The sequence below is a fragment of the Schistocerca nitens genome, chromosome 6 (genome assembly GCF_023898315.1).
Source record: "Schistocerca nitens isolate TAMUIC-IGC-003100 chromosome 6, iqSchNite1.1, whole genome shotgun sequence".
NCBI classification, from domain to species: Eukaryota; Metazoa; Arthropoda; class Insecta; order Orthoptera; family Acrididae; genus Schistocerca; species Schistocerca nitens.
The window spans coordinates 601956446-601978744 of NC_064619.1; the positions used below are offsets into that span (position 1 = coordinate 601956446).

The 22299-nt window shown below is 38.8% G+C and overlaps 1 pseudogene; it reads left to right on the top strand.

The window, feature by feature from the left end:
* Positions 1-19081: 19081 nt before the first annotated feature.
* LOC126263949 (5S ribosomal RNA) lies at positions 19082-19199 on the top strand (annotated as a pseudogene).
* The last annotated feature ends 3100 nt before the right edge of the window (positions 19200-22299 follow it).

The window sequence follows — 22299 nt, forward strand, 5'->3', positions numbered from 1 at the left end:
GTGTACGGAAAGGTGTTGTCATTGAGTGATTGTAGGAGGATACAAGATGACTTAGACAAAATTTCTAGTTGGTGTAATGAATGACAGCTAGCTTTAAATGTAAGAATGTAAGTTGATGCAGATGAGTAGGAAAAACAAACCCGTAATTTTCAAATACAGCATTAGCAGTGTGCAGCTTGACAAAGTCTCTTCAATTAAGCATTTAAGCATAATGTTGAAATGGAAGTAGTGTGTAAGAATTATAGCAGGGTGGGCAAATGGTCAGTTTCAGTTTGTTTGGAGAATTTTAAGAAAGTGTGGTTCTCCTTAAAGGAGACTGCATATAGAACACTAGTGCAACCCTTTCTTGAGTACTGCTCGAATTTGATCCATACCAGGTCACATTAAAGCAAGACATTGAAGCAGTTCTGAGTCAGGCTGCTAGATATGTTACTGGTAGGTTCAAACAGCACACAAGTGTTATGGAGGAACTTGGATGGTAACCAATGGAGGGAAAGTGATTTGCTTTTTCTTTTCTTTCTTTGAGGAACATTGCTGAGAAAATTTAGACAATTGGCATTCGAAGATGACAGCAGAACAATTCTGTTGTCACCAAAGTGCTTTTTGTGTAAGGTAAGAGAAATTGGGACTCATATGGAGTCATATAGATAGTTGTTTTTCCCTTGCTCTATTTGCGAGTGTACAGGAAAAATGGACTGCTGTTATACCAAACATCAGACTGAAAATTATACATTCCCAGATATTTTTAAGTCATGGGATAGCAATATGCACATATACAGATGGTGGTAGTATCGTTTACATGTGATACAGAAAGGTAGTTCTATGTCAATTCAACGTAGCACTTAATCCGCCCACTCAGACTTCTTTCAAATTTCTTGCATTCAGTGATCCAGATAAGAGATGGGAAACTACCATTTTGCAGAGGGATATGACAGTTGTGAAGGAAATTGCAAGACTGCAAAGTTTGGAAATTGTGTGAAACTTGCATGCATCTGTCTCAACACAAATCACTATAATTCTGTTTCTAATCCATATACAGCAATGAATCCTGTATCACTGAAAAGCTAATTAGTAGAGTATATATATATATATATATATATATATATATATATATATATATATATATATATATATATATATAGAGAGAGAGAGAGAGAGAGAGAGAGAGAGAGAGAGAGAGGGAAACATTCCACATATAGAGAGAGAGAGAGAGAGAGAGGGGGAAACATTCCACGTAGGAAAAATATATCCAAAAACAAAGATGATGTGACTTACCAAATGAAAGTGCTGGCAGGTCGACAAACACACCATTCATGCGAATGGACAGTTTGTTGCTGGTCATTCCCACATAGAATGCATCACAGTGTAGGCAGGTCAGTTGGTAAATCCCGTGGGTGCTTTCACAGGCAGACAGTGTTTGTTGGTAATGAGGATCACCCTGTGGCTAAACATGCCTTGGTGCACGGCCAGCACATCTTGGCACAGTGTTACACCATCCGGGTTATCTGGATACTTCCCACCAACACCAACCTATCCGAACTCCGGAGATGGGAACTTGCTCTTCAATATATCCTCTCTTCGCGTTACCCACCAGGCCGCAATCTCCGCTAATTTCCAGTTGCCGCCACTCATACCTGTCATTCAACAACATCTTTGCCTCTGCACTTCCGCCTCGACTGACATCTCTGCCCAAACTCTTTGTCTTTAAATATGTCTGCTTTTGTCTATATATGTGTGGATGGATATGTGTGTGTGTGTGTGTGCGAGTGTATACCTGTCCTTTTTTCCCCCTAAGGTAAGTCTTTCCGCTCCCGGGATTGGAATGACTCCTTACCCTCTCCCTTAAAACCCACATCCTTTCGTCTTTCCCTCTCCTTCCCCTCTTTCCTGATGAGGCAACAGTTTGTTGCGAAAGCTTGAATTTTGTGTGTGTGTTTGTGTTTGTTTGTGTGTCTATCGACCTGCCAGCGCTTTCGTTCGGTAAGTCACATCATCTTTGTTTTTATATATATAAGTAAAACTAAAGAAAAACGTTCATATAAAAATAGGTCCACAAATTAGTTACGGAGTTACAGCTAATAAAAGATTTTGCTTCAAATTTAGCAACTTTGCTAATATGAATCCGGCGCAAAACTGTACGAGGTTAAAGTAAAGCACGATTTCCATTTATTTTGTTGTTATTGGTCTGGTGAATCTAATGAACCATGTCCCAGGCGTGTATCTGCAGTAGTTTTTCAGAACATCCACGTAGCAATACATTGAGGACACTTCCTTACCGTGTGCTCCTGAACATTCTTCAAATTCTTCTCTACTCTTACATGACCTTCTTATTTAATTGAATTGCAAACAGAACAGTTCTGACTTGAAATACATTTTTTATAAACTTTTACTACATACTACTTCACAGCACTTGTGCACTGCCATTTGAGTAAACAAGCCACAACTACAAAGCAAGCTAATTATGTCAGGTTAAAATAAAAGATTCTCTGATTGACTTTTCACAGCACTAATCTTCACCAGCTTGTCAGAACAGTAGATTATCATACAAGTACATTTGTTTACTTTCTATTAAGAATGTAAAAATCTTTATCATTGTTGGCAACCATCAGTGAGTTGTTTCAGTCATTTCCTAACCTTGAAACAAGTTGGTTTTCTGTATTGGACAGTGGAAGAACATAATAACAACCCTTAACACTCAGATTTTTTTTTCTGGTTTAACATGAATTCACGTGTGCTATGGTATTAATAAAAGCAGTTTATCTGACACGTTCATACAGTTTCAGTTAACATTATTACCATCATTTTTCCAAAATTAAATTCTCTGCAACTTCTGTTGAAAACTTTCTGCAGTTGTCCGGAATTAAAAAACAAGTTGGGCCAAGTAGTTAATCAATTAAAAATTTTACGAAATTACTTCTTTGCTTCTCTGGATGTTCTGGAAAACTACTGCAGACACACGTCTGGGTCATGTGTTATTAGATTCACCAGATCAATAACAACAAAATAAATGGAAATCGTGCTTTACTTTAGCCTCGTACAGTTTTGTGCTGGCTTCATATTAGTGAAGTTGCTAAATTTCAGGCAAAATCTTTTATGAGCCGTAACTCCGTAACCAAACACTTGCGGACCTATGTTTACATGAACTTTTTTTTTCTTTGGTTTTACTTGTAGAATAACAAATTAAAAAATTTGCATATCTTCATGAATTGTGTTGTATTTCCCCCAATATGCTACTATAAACATGGTAAATGTCAAGATGGCACACCAGAGGCTTCATGACCAAAAATTTGTTTCGTCTACATCACTACACTAACAAAATGCAGTAAGCAGCTATGGATCTGGGTTTTTTTCCAGAACAGCAGACACTAGCACCACTACTGTTCTGACAAACTGGAGAAAATTTGTGCTGTGAACAGCCAATCAGAGTGTCTTTTATTTCAACCTGTCATAATTAGCTAGTTTTGTAGTTGTGGCTTGTTTACTCAGGCTGCAGTGTACAAGTTCTGTGAAGAAGTATGTAGTAATAGTTTATAAAAAATGGATTTCAAGTCACCACTGTTTTGTTTGCAATTCTAATTATGAAGGTCATGTGAGAGTACAGAAGAATTTGAGGAATGTTCAGGAGCAGATGATAAGGAAGTGTCCTTAATGTATTGCTATGTGGAAAAATGTGCAGCACATGTAGATAGGAAATATCACAAAAGACATATACCCCTACAGGTGTTGTCTTGGTTGTGCTATGTACTTCCATAGAAGATGTTAAGTGAAGATGAAATAGCATCAGATCTGGACTGGAGTCTTTAAATGAAAGCCTTCAGTTTCTAGGTGAATCACCTGTAAATAAAAGGAGGCTTCTGTATGAGAAAAAGTACCCAAAGGCAAAAACGTAAAAAGGTTGCCTTAGTGTTGGAGTGTACTTATGTGGCAAAAGTGGGTAAAAAGATTGTGAAAAAAATGGAGAAAGAGTGATTATAGCCCAACTGAAAAGTAAATTTCATTATGCAGAATATGTGTGTGACAAAATACAAATTTGGACAGTACTTCTAAAGAACTGCAGAGTAAGAATTTTACACTTCACGTTGCATGGTGCACAGTGCAAAAGAGTTAGTAACATAAAATGGTATATTTGTGACACCAAATCCAATGCTAGGTAAGAAATGTTAAAAACCTATTCAAAGTGTACATGATTTTTACCATTATCTTAATGTGAGATGTATGATGCCAGGAAGGAAAGACTATGTGTCTAAGAAAAAAAAAGTAATTGCAGTACATAAGCAGAAGCAACTAGGGTTGTATTATTTTAAGGAATTGTATTCATATTTCAAAGATATGTACCCAGATGTAAATACTGGACTCTCAATTTTCTTTTAGTTTTGGCCAAAGCACTGTGTTCTTGCCTATTCCAGTGAGACCTATGCTGTTTGAGTGTCTCACACCAGAATTTTAAGTTAATGGTTGAAGGGTGTAAGTTGAAAGAACTAATGAAGTGTGAAGAACACAAATAACTATTGTTGTGGTATCAGACACCAAATGTGGCATATTGACACCAAATGTAGTGGGTGGGTGCCAGGAGGTGCCGTATTAAAAACTCGGTGAGAACTTTCCAAATGGTTTATTATTTTTTAGCTACAGTACCCTCGTTCCTCTTGGTCTGCATCACAGGGTCCCGCAATGCTGAGGAAGTACCCCAGTGGCCCATGTAATGCAATGCTGTGTAGAGCCAGCTTTGTATGCCAGCGGAGTGCGCTGCTCAGTGTGAGCTGCAGGCAGCCAGCTGCGTCCTTCTCCTTGCCGGCGTGGCTGAGATCGCAGCGACCAACAAGCGACACCTATCCGACATCCGTATCTGTGGCCCTCGCGTTGGGAAGTCTCCGGCATGCCGAGACGACTGCCCGCAGTAGCAAGCTGAGTAGTGGCCTGCCCTGGCTGGCTGCAGACCCCACATCGGCCTCAGAGGGTCGAACCAATGACCCACCGTGGACTGGGATGCTGTCGCCCCATCTGTTGCTGCGTGTAGCCCGGCGGTGAGAAACGCCTCGCCGTCCAGGAGAGCTGCCACACTTGAATGAATCTTATTAGAAACGACACCTATTTATACTTGGCTGTGCGCCTCTGTTTTGCGAAGCGCGCTGGTTTACGTCACATACGCGTAATACTTAGGTTGGCCAGTGGCTTTTTTCTGCATGTGACTTGCGCCATGGAAACTGCTGTATGAGGCCCTCTCCGGCAGTTCTACGCCCCTGTGGCCTCTATTTGCCTTTGCAACTGCTGGTATGTGTAACTTACTGCAATCCGGCCGGCACCTGGCTGTAACTCGTACTCTGAATATCGTGCAAAACTAACTTTCCCTATCCTAAACAGTGGTGCCGCTACACTATCATAAAAGCACTGTGTAGCATTTGTTACATGCATTCATGCTCTTCCAGAATATTTCTTAGATGCATGCTCCTATTGTCCAAGTTTGGCAACACCGGCTATTTACCTGTTGGTGCTGTTTGGTAGGAACTGCATTGGCATAGTGGTTGGTTAACTATAGGCAGAGTAGTTCAAGAGACTGCAACAAAATTAACAGATGATTTCATTGAGGTGTTTGCATCAAATAAACAGAAGCTCCCTCCATACTCGTGTCTCATCTACCAGATCTTTAAAATCAGTTACGGAAAAACTCTGAGTAAATGAATGTCTTCTTGTTGTTGATTTTGTACACAATTAGTCCTTCACAATTCAGGACGAAGTACAGCGATTTCACTGGAATAAGTCATAGTTACAATTTGTTTGTTTGCTTGTTGCAGAGGCACGTATACTAATGAAATAGACCATGTGTCACATGTGGAAATATCTGGTTACCTTCAGCGTGGTACAGTATGAGCGTTTTCTTCCCAGTAAAATTTCATCAGTTTTTTAAAATGTCACTTTCCAACTCCAAAGCATGATTATTACTATTCGGATGAGTGTGCTGCACAGTAGAAAAACAGAAATAATTTCACCTGTCCTATCATTAGCAAGATTTTGAATTTATTTATTTCTTTCTTTTTTACAGTACATGGTAAAGAACCTTGTGATGAGGTTGCCAGCCTCACGTGGCCTCATGAAAACCATATTTTGACACCGTGAAAGTTGTTTCAGTGGTGCAAATGAAATATTCCTTCATGTATCTTCGGCTATAATTAAGACATTACCAAGCTGAAGCAATGTTTCAAGAATAAAAGTATGATCCCAGATCTCCATAAACTTCCCTGTGGAATACCTGTAGATTATATTATATTAGATTAGATTAATTATTCATTTCATAGACCCACAAAAGAGGGGATCCTCCTGGGTGTGGAACATGTCAGATAAACAAATTACAAAAATGTAATTACAAAAACTTGGAAGTAAAATTATGTACATGAATTAAAATAAAACTTCTAATACACTACTGGCCATTAAAATTGCTACACCATGAAGATGACGTGCTACAGATACGAAATTTAACCGACAGGAAGAAGATGCTGTGATATGCAAATGATTAGCTTTTCAGAGCATTCACACAAGGTTGGCACCGGTGGTGACACCTACAACGTGCTGACATGACGAAAGTTTCCAACTGATTTCTCATACACAAACAACAGTTGACCAGCGTTGCCTGGTGAAACGTTGTTGTGATGCCTCATGTAAGGATGAGAAATGCGTACCATCATGTTTCCGACTTTGATAAAGGTCGGATTGTAGCCTATCGCAATTGCGGTTTATAGTATCGCCACATTGCTGCTCGCGTTGGTCGAGATCCAATGACTGTTAGCAGAATATGGAATCGGTGGGTTCAGGAGGGTAATACAGAACGCCGTGCTGGATCTCAATTGCCTTGTCTCACTAGCAGTCGAGATGACAGGCATCTTATCCGCATGGCTGTAACAGATTTTGATCCCTGAGTCAACAGATGGGGACATTTGCAAGACAACCATCTGCATGAACAGTTCAATGTCATTTGTAGCAGCATGGACTATCAGCTCGGAGACCATGGCTGCGGTTACCCTTGATGCTGCATCACAGACAGGAGTGCTTGTGACGGTGTATTAAACGATGAACCTGGGTGCACGAATGGCGAAACGTCATTTTTTCATATGAATCCAGGTTCTGTTTACAGCATCATGATGGTTGCATCCGTGTTTGGCGACATCGCGGTGAACACACATTGGATGCATGTATTCGTCATCGCCATACTGGCGTATCACCCGGCGTGATGGTATGGGGTGCCATTGGTTACACGTCTTGGTCACCTCTTGTTCGCATTGACGGCACTTTGAACAGTGGACGTTACATTTCAGATGTGTTACGACCAGTGACTCTACCCTTCATTCGATCCCTGCGAAACCCTACATTTCAGCAGGACAATACACGACCACATGTTGCAGATCCTGTATGGGCCTTTCTGGATACAGAAAATGTTCGACTGCTGCCCTGGCCAGCACATTCTCCAGACCTCTCACCAATTGAAAACATCTGGTCAATGGTGACTGAGCAACTGGCTCATCACAATACACCAGTCACTACTCTTGATTAACTGTGGTATCGTGTTGAAGCTGCATGGGCTGCTGTACATGTACACACCATCCAAGCTCTGTTTGACTCAATGCCCAGGCGTATCAAGGCCGTAATTACGGCCAGAGGTGGTTGTTCTGGGTACTGATTTCTCAGAATCTATGCACCCAAATTGCATGAAAATGTAATCACATGTCAGTTCTAGTACAATTTATCTGTCCAATGAACACCCGTTTATCATCTCCCTTTTTTCTTGGTGCAGCAGTTTTAATGGCCAGTAGTGTATTTACAGGTTTAATACTTACATCTGCTTTCATTAGATCCATCATTCACACAGTAGCTAGTTACTTGGCTATTACAACCAAGTATTGTCAAAAATTAAAGTAAATTATTCATTTCAATGATCCTCAGTTAAGGACAGTCAAATTATGTACAAGATTTAAAATTACACTTCCACTATTTACCAACTTAAGACTTGCATCTGCTTTCCATACATCTATCATTCACACAGTAGGTAGTTACTTGGCTGTTACAACCGAGTATTGTCAAAAATTAAAGTATAATAAATTTTCATTAAAATGGTCTACTGCACTTGTTGAGAAATTCGTGGATGGAATAGAAGGAGGTATCCATCAAAAATTCCTTTAAAATGTTTAAATTGTGCCTTGTCTGAAACTTAACTCTTAATGGTTGCTGGTAACTTATTGAAAAGATGCATTGCTGAGTACTGGACTCCTTTCTGGGCAAGAATAAGTGATTTTAAATCTTTATTTATATTGTTCTTATTCCTAGTATTGATACTGTGTACTAAGCAGTTAGTTGGAAAAAGAGATGTATTATTTACAACAAACTTCATTAAGGAGTACTGAGAAGCTGTGGTTGGTATGCCCAATTCTTGTGAATAGGTTTCGACATGATGTTCTTGGATTTACACTACACATTACTCTTATTATACGCTTCTGTACTCTAAACATTTTTTCTTGGTTTGTGGAGTTACCCCATAATATGATACCATATGACATAATGGAGTGAAAATAAGCAAAATATGCCAGTTTTTTAATTTATATCTCATATGTCTGACGTCATTTGCATTGCAAAATACAGACTTGTTTAGGCCCTTTAGCAGTTCATTAGTATGTTGCTCCCAACTGAATTTACTATTAAGTTGTAATCCCAAGAATTTTACACTCTCAACTTCTTCTATTTCCATGTCATCATATTTTATACACACATTAGAAGGTAATCTCTTGGAAGTTCTGAACTGCATATAGTGTGTCTTTTCAAAGTTTTATGACAGTGAATTGGCTATGAACCACTTATTAATGTCAGTAAAAATTTGATTAGCTGCCCTTTCTAAATTTATATTTGATTTACTATTTATTGCAATGTTTTTATCATCTGCAAATAAGGCAAACTTGGCATCTGGTAATGTAACAGATGACAGGTCATTAATATATACAAGAAAAAGTAGTGGGCCTGGTATGGAAACTTGGGGAACACTACATGTAATTTCCTCCCAGTCAGATGATGTCTGGTTGCCTACTGCTGAAGTGTTACTTAATGACACCCTTTGTATTCTATTCATAAGATATGACTGAAATCACTTTTCAGCACTACCAGTGATGCCATAATATTTTAATTTACTTAAAAGAATGCTGTGATTCACATAGTCAAAAACCTTTGACGGGTCACAGAATATGCCAGTTGCCTCTAATTTATTGTCTAATGAATTAAGGACATTTTCACTGTAAGTGTAAATAGCCTTCTCAATATCAGAACCCTTAAGAAACCCAAACTGTGAATTTGGCAGTATGTTATTTTCACTAAGGTGCTTAAGTAGATGCTTGAACATAACCTTTTCAAAGATTTTTGAAAAAGCTGGCAAAAGTGAGATCAGTCGGTAATTTGATGGCATTTCTTTGTCCCCTTTCTTGTGGAGAGGTATAACTTCAGCATATTTAAACCAGTCTGGGAATGTTTCTGTGATAAGTGATTGATTACACAAAAACTTAAGATATGACTAAGCTCACATGAACACTATTTTATTAACTTTGTTGATATGTTGTCATAACCACTAGAATGCTTTGATTTCAAGGACTTTATGATGGAATATATTTCTTTGGGTGAAGTAAGTGTCAATTCCATTTTACTGAGATTGTTTATATGCACTGGTCTCAGATATTCCATTGCATTATTTACTGAACCTGACAATCCCATGCTATCAGTAACAGAGAGAAACTACTTGTTTAAATGTTTTGCAACACAACATGCGTTTGTTACCAGGGTTTCATTTATTTTTAAAGCTATTTGTTCCTCCTCATTTCTGGTCCTACCTGTCTCTGACTTAACTATATCCCATATTGTTTTTATTTTGTTGCTGGATATACAGGGTGTTACAAAAAGGTACGGCCAAACTTTCAGGAAACATTCCTCACACATAAATAAAGAAAAGATGTTATGTGAATATGTGTCCGGAAATGCTTAATTTCCATGTTAGAGCTCATTTTAGTTTCGTCAGTATGTACTGTACTTCCTCGATTTACCGCCACTTGGCCCAATTGAAGGAAGGTAATGTTGACTTCGGTGCTTGTGTTGACATGCGACTCATTGCTCTACATCAAGCACATCAGTACGTAGCATCAACAGGTTAGTGTTCATCACGAACGTGGTTTTGCAGTCAGTGCAATGTTTACAAATGCGGAGTTGGCAGATGCCCATTTAATGTATGGATTAGCACGGGGCAATAGCCGTGGTGCGGTACGTTTGTATCGAGACAGATATTCAGAACGAAGGTGTCCCGACAGGAAGACGTTCGAAGCAATTGATCGGCATCTTAGTGAGCACGGAACATTCCAGCCTATGACTTGCGACTGGGGAAGACCTAGAATGACGAGGACACCTGCAATGGACGAGGCAATTCTTCGTGCATTTGACGATAACCCTAATGTCAGCGTCAGAGAAGTTGCTGCTGTACAAGGTAACGCCGACCACGTCACTGTATGGAGAGTGCTACGGGAGAACCAGTTGTTTCCGTTCCATGTTCAGCGTGTGCAGGCACTATCAGCAGCTGATTGGCCTCATCGGGTACACTTCTGCGAATGGTTCATCCAACAATGTGTCAATCCTCATTTCAGTACAAATGTTCTCTTTACAGATGAGGCTTCATTCCAACGTGATCAAATTGTAAATTTTCACAATCACCATGTGTGGGCTGACGACAATCCGCAATCACCTCATCAACACAGATTTTCTGTGAACGTTTGGGCAGGCATTGTTGGTGATGTCTTGATTGGGCCCCATGTTCTTCCACCTACGCTCAATGGAGCACGTTATCATGATTTCATACGGGATATTCTGCCTTTACAAGTACGACACAACAAGTGGTTCATGCACGATGGAGCTCCTGCACATTTCAGTCGAAGTGTTCGTACGCTGCTCAACAATAGATTTGGTGACCAATGGATTGGTAGAGGCGGACCAATTCCATGGCCTCCACACTCTCCTGACCTCAACTGTCTTGACTTTCATTTATGGGGGCATTTGAAAGCTCTTGTCTACGCAACCCCGGTACCAAATGTAGAGACTCTTCATGCTCATATTGTGGACGGCTGTTATACAATACGCCATTCTCCAGGGCTGCATCAGCGATTCCATGCGACGGAGGGTGGATGCATGTTTCCTCGCTAACGGAGGACATTTTGAACATTTCTTGCAACAAAGTGTTTGAAGTCACGCTGGTACGTTCTGTTGCTGTGTTTCCATTCCACGATTAACGTGATTTGAAGGGAAGTAATAAAATGAGCTCTAACATGGAAAGTAAGCGTTTCCGGACACATGTCCACATAACATATTTTCTTTCGAGGAATGTTTCCTGAAAGTTTGGCCGTACCTTTTTGTAACACCCTGTATTTATCTTCTTCTCATAATGCAGGTGTTTAGATTTATGGATGACAAAGGTGTAGTAAAAACAAGGACTTACGGAGAAGAGAAGAGTCAGTTATTGCTATGTGGAAAGAAATGCTGTTAACAGACATACATCAATTTGTTGGCTGTATGTATGGCTGTCACTGGAGGGTTGATGTGTCTTCTAAGCCTGTGAAGGAAAAGATGAAGTACAGGCCAGCTTCTTGCATCCATATGGACCATCTCCATCATTTCTGTTGCCTGTCATACCATACACTTGTGTTATGAGAAGATGTGACATTCTCACACAACAGGATCCCATGACATCAACTTGAAGTACATACTCTCTCCTTGCGTCAGATCTGGTGAACATTAACAATTTACTGGAGACTTGTGAAACGAGATGTAACCTTTCCATTAAAGATACACTGTAAATGGTTCATAATACCACCACAATAATATAAACCACATTTTCGTTCATCATTACTTAGGAATTGTATGTTTTAATAATTTGTGTTTCATATTTATGTGCTACCTTCTGCATTTTGATAATGTGTTGACACTGACAAAATAAATTTTTGGACATTATACCTTCGGTGTGCATCCTGATATTTACCATGTTTATAGTAACATTCAGTGGAAACACAATATATTTAAAAAAAAAAATTGAAGGTGAGTTGTTATGAGACATTCAAGATCAAAGGTAAAGGTCAGTGACACTGAATGTGAAAATTCTTAGAAACCTGCCATGTTATATATGAATGTAAAGCTCTACTCAGTTGCTCTTCAGTGATTTAAGTTTCATTGCTGTGTATGGATTAGAATCAGAATTATAGTCATTTATCTTGAGACAGATGCATGTAAATGTCACACAACTTCCAGACTTTGCAGACCTATATTTCTTCAGAACTGTCATATGCCTCTGCAAATTGGTAGTTTCCCATGTCTTATCTGTATCAATGGCTGCACCAAATTTGAATTTAATCTGAGATGGTCAGGTTGAAAATGTTACTTTTCTGTGGTGAACTGAATTACCTGAAAGGACAATGCATTGGTGGAGCTGTCGTTTGTACTTTGGTGATTCATGTGGAAAGGTTTCTGACATGATTATGGCTGCACAATGCAAATTAAGACTTTAAATGTGGAATGGTTGTTGGAGCTAGGCACACAGGACATTCACTGAGCACGGTGGCACAGTGGTTAGCACACTGGACTCGCATTTGGGAGGACGGCAGTTCAATCCCACATCCGGCCATCCTGATTTAGGTTTTCCGTGATTTCCCTAAATTGCTCCAGGCAAATGCTGGGATTGTTCCTCTGAAAGGCACGGCTGATTTCATTCCCAATCATTCTGTAATCTGATGAGACCGATGACCTCGCTGTCTTTTCTCTTCCCTCAAACAACCCAACCCAACATAGGACATTCCATTTTGGAAATCGTAAGGAAATTCAATATTCTGAGATCCACAGTGTTAAGAGTGTGCTGAGAATACCAAAAATTTCAGGCATTATCCCTCACCATAGACAACGCAGTGGTCTTTAATGACCAAGAGCTTTCTGTAACGTTATCAGTGCTAACAGACAAGCAGTACTGTGTGAATAATCACAGAAATCAATGTGGGACATGTGAAGGATGCTTCCTTTAGGACAGTGTAGCAAAATCTTGTGTTAATGGCAGTGGATGCTGCTGAGGCATTTCATTGGTGGTGCCAAGAAAAACTTAGTTTGGTAGCATTGAATGTATTATGGAATTTTGTTGATAATTCTGATATTTCATAATATATTATATCAAACAAAACGTAGAGAGAAACAGAAATAAACATATATTACAACAGCGCACTGTAAGAGACTGATACATTCCTGGAGAACATGACAGCAGGTGATTGTATGAGAGAGAGAGAGAGAGAGAGAGAGAGAGAGAGAGAGAGAGAGAGAGAGAGGGAAGTTGCTTTAGCTATCTTTTTCGCATGTCGGCTTGACATATAAATCTAAGACACTCCGAAAATCTCTCGCGCACACGCAAATGCATGGCGGGCAGTGTAAATTGCAACTGTGTTAGCTCTACAAATATAAACGTAAATTGGGCGAAAAATGTACGACATACGTAAAAATCAGTGATTACTGCAATCGTAAAAGCATTGTGCATAATATTATCAATCAAGTGTCCGGAAAGTCTGTCTAGAGATAGTGAATACTGGTTTGTGTATGAAGTCAAATGAAATGGCTCATGAGTGTGATGTTCGCAATGTTCTACCTCACGAAAAGTGAAAATATGCCATGTAATAAATATGTAGCTCATAGTGAACATTTTTGGAGTGCATCATAAGTATCCAATCAGCGATTCATACTTTAAAAAGTGGTCTAACGAAACTTCGAAACGAAAATACTGAACTGTTAGGTTATCTTAAATCGAGTGCACCATTCAAAACAAAACCTACAAAAACTGTAAACAAATGTAAACAAACTGTAAAAAAAGCGATCGACCAGTGCCCCAAAACATGATACACAGCGAAAATAAGAGTCAGAACGTATTAATTCTTTCTGTCGGTCATGGTCGTCTCTGTGCAAAAATTATGATCAGTTTTCAAATTCAAAAACACTACATCTCTTCTGTTATAAAATCTAATGCTCAGTTAAAGGACGTGGTTTGTAACATAGACGGGAAGATGAACGAATATACGAGAAATGACAGTGTCATCATTCTAGGTGGGACAAACGACATCCTATAGAAATCTGAGGATTTCAAATGCGCCTTAAGAGATTCTATTCAAAAGACAGTCCACACACAAAGCAACCTCGTGTTCAGTTCCATACAGATACTATGTGCCAAAACTGACGACAAAATCTGTGCTGCGAACGAATTCTCAATAAGCGCTGCAAAAAATTATGAGCATGTAATTGTAATGGACGTCAATACAGTCCTCAGCAGAAGACATTATACAAGGCATGGACTTCATTTGCGAATGGAAGGCAAGGAGGAATTATGTAGACATTTACAGCTAGCAGTAGGAGCCAATCTGAAATATCAGCTCTAACATACATTCAATGTGAAGACCTTTCAGCAAATATGACAGTGAAAACACAAGAAAAATCAACAGCATAAACGAACTTATGCAACTCGATAGTGATGAAAGTTAAATGAGGAGCTGCAAGAAAAAACTGTACTACACCTTCATCACTCAAAGAAGACACAGCAAAACAAAACTACATTGACTAAACCAGGCTGTGATACCAGCAGAAGCATCTAACCCAAAAATAGTAACCAAGTTCCTCACCCGAAGATATTCAAGATACAACAAGAGAACTGTGCACTGGAAACCAGATGCAGTACCTACAGGAGACCCACTAAGGACAACAGCAGATCCAGTCTCAAAAGTACCACCAAGGACATCCAATTTTACATGTATCAGTGAACACCAACAATCAACTACCACCACCCCAGCAAAAGGAGGAAGTTCAGCAATTCCAGTGAGAAGAAATGTAAGGCGACCATGTCATCTGCAAGATTTTTTATTCCCAGAAGGTCTCAAGGCCAAATTAGGATAAATAGTACACTTATCAACAACACCTCCAGTAGCAGTCCGTGCAGTAGAACAGAAAGCACATCAACATCAACCACACAAGAAGAATGACCAAAGAGACGGAGAACTGCCCATTTTCACCATCAGTACATTTTCTTATGACCAACAGAGAAAACCAAATCATGCTACAAGGTGAGAAGGAATATTTCCCACATAATTTAAATTCAGGAATATAGGTAAGTGGTCAACCAAGTACTATCAGAACAAACCTAAAATCACACCAGGTCATTCTTCTTCATCAGAATATACAGCCACTTAGGAATAAAGTAAGAGAGCTGGAAATCTTGCTATCAAGTGAACTCAGATATGTTAATATACTTTGCTTAACTGAACACTGGTTGAAAGAAAATGAGTTAAAGACAGAGAAAATAATGTATTATGTGTTAGCAGCACAAACTTGTAGAAATCAGTTTACACATGGAGGGAACTGCATATACATAAAGAAAGATATCAAATTCATTAACCTAGACAGTGTTGAATCCTTAAACACTGAGAAAGAGTTTGAAATATCAGACATAGAAATTCCAGCATTCAAGTTAATTGTAGTATGTTTATATAGATCTCCAGATAGCCACTTTAAAAAATTCAACACTCAGCTTCATAATTTACTAGATAAAGTAGTAACAAATCGAAAAACAGTTCTTATATGTGGAGACCTAAATGTAGACTTCAATAAATGAAGCAATTCAAAATCTGGGTTGATGAACATATTAACAGCCAATAATTTGGAGATTAAAATCCACTCTCCTGCACATGAAACGAATCATTCTAGTACTACTATAAACCAAATAATAATTAGCTCCAAAATAAAATATAAATCAGTTGTAATTCAAGCTGGGCTGGCAGTCCATCATGCACAGGCTATAAGCTTTTGTGTAAATACTAATCAGTCCTATAATTATATGAGGAAGACTACACACATGGGCAGAACTTTCAGTAATGCTGCAGTACAAACATTCCAGAATTATCTCCAACAAGAATCTAGGGAGCTAGTGTGTAGTACAGAAAATATTACTGATAAGTTTCAGACATTCATGAATATATTTAAATATTATTTTGATATTGCTTTTCCATTGAAAGCCAAAACAACCCCAACCACTAAATGCAACAAGTGGATTACAAGTAGTATAAGGAAATCTTGTGCTAGAAAATGGTACCTACACAATATTGCAAGAAGTTACAACACAACTCCGAAGTTTGATAGTTAGTTCAAAAAATATAAATCTATCTTAAATAAAATAATGAAGGAGGCAAAGAAATGACTCAACGACAAATACATAGAAAATGCTTCAAATAGAACCAAATCAATCTGGTAAGTTGTAAAGAAAGAAACCCAATCTGACAAAAATAGAGTTAATAACACTGAATTAAAGGGTGGCTTGAAAAACATTAATAACCCAGAGGAAGTAGCTAATATGTTTAATAACTATTTTATAAATGTACCAGAGAAACTACTACAACAGACCTCCAATAGAAAATAAAATGAGAAACAGGGAAGAAAGTCATAAGCAAATCAATGTTTCTGTACCGGACAACTGTAGAAGTAGTACAGGTCACAATAAAAAGTCTCAGAATGAAGCCGCGTGGGATTAGCCGAGCAGTCTAATGCGCTGCAGTCATGGACTGTGCGGCTGTTCCCGGCGGAGGTCCGAGTCCTCCCTCAGGCATGGATGTGTGTTTGTCCTGAGGATAATTTAGGTTAGGTAGTGTGTAAGCTTAGGGACTGATGACCTTAGCAGTTAAGTCCCATAAGATTTCACACACATTTTTTTCTCAGAATGAAACACTCTGCAAGCGTAGATGATATACCTGATTTCATCGTAAAGAAATGTGGGGACTTGATTACTGAGCCCTTAACTAACCTATGCAACCTATATTTTGCTACAGGAACTTTTCCTTCATGTTTGAAAACAGCAAAAGTAAAGCCATTGTACAAGAAAGGAAACAAAGATGATATTTCCAACTACAGGCCATTGGCACTTCTGTCTGTCTTCTCAAAAATATGAGAAGGCTCTTCAATAAGAGATTAACAGACTTGTTAGAAGATAATGGCATTCTGTCAGAGTCTCAACATGGATTTAGAGAAAACCGTTCAACCGAATCAGCACTTCACTCCTTTCTATTAGAGGTGCTGATAGTTTTAGACAAAAAAAGCTTACCATGGGCATATTTTTAGATTTGTCAAAGTAATTTGACACCATAAGTCCTGACAACTTGCTACATAAGCTAGAAAATCTTGGCATTACGGGAACAGCTAACAACTGGCTCCGCTCTTATCTTAAGAACAGCGAACAATATGTGGTAATAGATAAGGAAAGGGAAATGTCATAAGGAAATATAATTCCAAGCTACTGATTGTTAAATATGGTGTGACACAAGGATGAGTAATGGGTCGTGTTCTGTTCTTACTTTATGTACGTGACCTAAACATAAGCAACGACAGCAGTAAAATATTTCAATTTCTTGATGATACGAGCATTCTAATTACAGGAAACTCAGAAGAAACAAAACATAAGAGAAGCCACTGACAGGCTAACATGTTACTTTGATAACAATGACTTAATAATAAACACTGGAAAAACTGTAGCTATGGATATACACACAGCACAAACACAAAATCTGATATCACCCAATCTAGAGCTATATGGACAGACTATTACCAAAACAGCCTGTACCAAATTTCTTGGACTCCATCTACAAGAGAACTTGAAATGGAAAGCACATATTGAGCAAATGAACAAAAAATTAAGTATTTCTTGTTTTGTGGTGCATACATTAAAAAATTGTACCAGCTACAACAGTGTGTATATTTTGTAGTCGTACAATCTCATGTCCGGTATGGGATTATGTTCTGGGGAAATTCTGGAGATGCCATGAAAAAATTACAAGAATAATGGAAGGAGGAGATAATCTCAAATTATGTATACCATTGTTCCAAAAAAGGATGATCCAAAATACACAACTATGGTATGAGACAAAAATTGGATGTACATGTTCAAAGTGCCAACACAAAATTATTTCAAAACAGTCTTATCATCCTAGTATCAAACTATACAATGCCTTACCAGATACGATTAAACACATACAACACATTGGTCACTTCAAATCTAAATTGAAGTTGTACTTGGTTGATCACTGTTTTTACGCAGTAAATGAATGTCTACGAAAATAATTTTTTCTCTGTTAACCAGTGTAGTCTCATACAGAAGAACATTTGTACATTATCTCTCTGTATACAGCGTAACAACACTTATTTAAGTATTCACCATTAATTGATATATTAATGTGTGTTCTTATGTACAAAGGTATATTATAAGCAAAGTTGTTAATATTAACATAAAAATCCAAATATCTCTTGCACATTGTGCAGCTGTAGATGAAAATGAATCAATAAATCAATCACATGTGTGCACACATATCAACAGCACAATTTTTCACTCTTCATAGTGTACATTCTGTCACTTTTACGTGGGAGTTGTAAGCAGGGGGTGTTTTGATGTATAGTTGCTGAACTACCATGTAACAACATCACCAAACTCAGCTAACAATTATGCTCTAGCCGTTACCAAATGGTTTATGTGCTCCACTTTGCTTTGAGTTGTGCTTGCTGGTTGTTTCATTTTCTTATTTTGAAATGAATGCAGAGAGATATCTTGCTCTGTCACAGAGTTCTCATATGACTCTCACAAAACCAGATGGAATCAGCGATCCTGATGTACATTATTACATCAGTTCTGACGGGCGATTCTATAAGTCGGACAATGGGGGGCGGGGGGGAGAGGGCTAATGGGACTCTAGAAGTCGGTCAAGGGGGGGGCGGCTAATGGCAGCGGGGGGGGGGGGGGAAGGAGTTTGGGGGGAATGAAATATGACTTAACAAAAGGAGAATTGGGGTCCTCTACCGACAAATTGGTAAAATTTTGCGTTACTTAAAGTTGTTTACTGTTTTGCAATTCAGGGTAAAAAAGTCTATTTTAAGTTAAATGGTATTTATTGTTTTAGGTGGCAAGCTATTTGCCGCTCTTATTCTTTTGTTAAAATGTGTTTGGAATACATTGCAACCTATATTTCTACATGGCAACGGCCTTGCCACAGTGGATACACCGGTTCCCGTAAGATCACTGAAGTTAATCGCTGTCGGGCATGGTCGGCACTTGGATGGGTGACCATCCAGGCCACCTTGCGCTGTTGCCATTTTTCGGGGTGCACTCAGCCTCGTGATGCCCATTGAGGAGCTACTCAACCGATTAGTAGCGGCTTCGGTCAAGAATACCATCATAACGACCGGGAGAGCGGTGCGCTGAACCCACGCCCCTCCTATCCGCATCCTCCACTGAGGATGATACGGCGGCCGAATGGTCCTGGTAGGCCACTCGTGGCCTGAAGACAGAGTGCTTTAGGGCTTTATATTGCTACATAATTACAATAACAAATTATTAAATCCGTTGGACTAATAATTCGCTGATTTCTGAAGTCTTTTTATCCAGTGTAATATGATACTCCATGGGAGGGGGGGGGGGGCTAGAGCCCCCCTTTGACACCGCCCCTGGGTTCTGCCCTTCCAGGAGCCCACAACACGGGCGCAGGCTGCCAGCCCTGTTAGAGGGAAGTGTGGCTTGTACCCGCGCTCCGCTCTTCTTCCCTCGACAGCCTAAACCACTCGTTTGTTTTACATTCGCGGCCGAAGGCCAGAAAAGTGTCCACAACAACATGAGTGTCAGTACTAGAAATAATAGATCATGTATAAATTGTTCGAACTTGTAATCTGGATTTAGCGAGGCAACATTTAAAACTAAAAGCATTGTACTCACCAAAAGCAGCAAGCAGTCCATGACTTTGGGAAGACAGCTTCAAAATAATTAGTAGGAACGATATTGCAAATCGATTCGTCGCTCCTTCTTGTTGGCAAATAAATCTGTTATTTAACATATGAATGACTTTTCACATGATAGCATCCATAAGGCACTCAGTCATTCTTTTTTTATGGTGTTTTGTAGGAACGTTTTTAATTCTCTTGAGCACTGAAAAGCACCGCTCAGCTTCTGATGTCGAGATAGGCGTCGTGATTAGCAGTTTCAAACTTTAACAGTCTCATCGAATGTGTCATGAATTTCATCCTCTAGAATCAACGAAAGAAACGAAACTGCTCCAGAAACTGCTCTCAACTCAGACCTAGCATAGAAGACTTGAAGCTCACCCTTAACTTTCTTTTTTCCAGAAATGTATATGTGTCTTTAATTTCAAGGTATTTGTCTGGAAAATCTGTGATGTATTTTCCAAACTGATTTACATCAAATAAGTTGGCTGCAATGAGGTGTCCAGCGAACTAAAAGTGTAATTTTATTTCAGAAAGGACAGCATAGCACACTTCCAAAGCATCTCTGTTTTTATGCTCATCAAGAATCCATGGCTTCGTAGCATGCATCGCTTCGTTATTTTCGAAACTAATCTCGCTAAGGATGGAGTCAATGTCATCTCTGGTGTTTTGCATTACTGTTGCAAAGTTCTGGTTGTCTTGCTTTACTGTGTGCGGTTCGGTTATCTTCTTCTGAAGATTATTGAAAAGTACGTCTGCATGAGGCATTATCTTATAGAAAAATGATAGCCAGAAAATGAATTCGTTATCTTGCAAAAAAATGGTTCAAATGGCTCTGAGCACTATGGGACTTAACATCTATGGTCATCAGTCCCCTAGAACTTAGAACTACTTAAACCTAACTAACCTAAGGACATCACACAACACCCAGTCATCACGAGGCAGAGAAAATCCCTGACCCCGCCGGGAATCGAACCCGGGAACCCGGGCGTGGGAAGCGAGCGTTATCTTGCAGTCTTTGTTTGTATGAACCAGATTTTTCAATAGTAGAAGATAGTTTTATGCTCTCACTTGTTTAAATGACTTCCATAACAATAACAAGATTTTTTACTGTTTTCGAAAAATTCTTTTACTAATCGCGAATGGTAATTCCATCTCATCATACACGCGGGGCAAGCTTTTTTGAATAATGCTATGCAATACTTTTGGTTTCTGTGGTGAGAGAGAAAAGAAAGAAGAATTAACTGAAAGGTGTGCGAAAAAGATGCGGGCTTTTCGATTAACAGAGGCTGCCATAGACGTAAGGTTGAACTGATGCACTTAACAATGGATGTAGTTTGCATTTGGATATTTGTCTTTAATTAATTTCTGAACCTCCATCGACTTGCCACTCATAACGTTTGCACCATCGTAACTCTGAGCTATTAATTTTGTTGAATCATCACTAATTAATGGTTCAATTTCTTATAGAACAATAACCAATTGATATTTGCAAGACACATATGTGATTTCATCCGCGATTATTGCCACAAAATTGGCACCTTTTATTTCTTTACAAACTTCATGGTACACTTCTAACGTGAATTGGCAGTAATTTGTTTTGAACAATCTTAGAAATGCCTTTGAACACTGATGATTGAATGAGATGAACTGATCTTTATCTAGTTTCAAGCTGAACTGAATTATCTCGCACCACCGTACCAAATACCGGTACAGTTTACAATTAATTTCAATATATATCTATTCTTTTCTACACGTTTGTTGTGGCTGTCAATCGTTTGTCTATACTGCGAATCTAATTTCTGCTGAATGTTGGTTTTGCCTAGAAATGAAAGACTATGCACGTTATTCATGTGTCGCTTTGACATTTTATGTACTTTTAGTTTAGATCGTATATACCCAATATCAGTTATTCCGCTCTTACACCAATGAACGTCTCCCATAAATAACACACAAGAATAACAAAAAACTGCATTGCTTTCTTCACAACCACAAATCCATTTCTTCTTTTGGTAGATTTCTGGACTGAACTTACGGCATCGATTTTTTGTTTGCCTGCTATAGATTCAGATTAGGGAGTGGCCTACCTAGTGTTTTTTATATGAGATCCCTGTCTCTAAATGGTGATTGTAATAACTCATTTACTTTGTTCATATTTGCTATTTTCACAGTCAACTGAATTTTCCCTTGCAGATAACACTGTGCAGACAGCTATATATGGTCAATTACCTGACCTCGCAATAACTACAACGTGTTTGTACAGAACTGTATTACATGAAAGTAACGAGTATAAACAGAAATACTACACCATTGTTTGGAAAACAGATGCTCAACATGTGGTGAATAAGTTAGTTTCTGTAGCAGTAGCCCTACTGTTGAGGATATAACAGTATTGAAATAATGCCTCTTAGTTTCAAAATCTAAGGGCATAATTATATTGAAATTACATATAGCTATTTATAACGATATTTAAGTGTA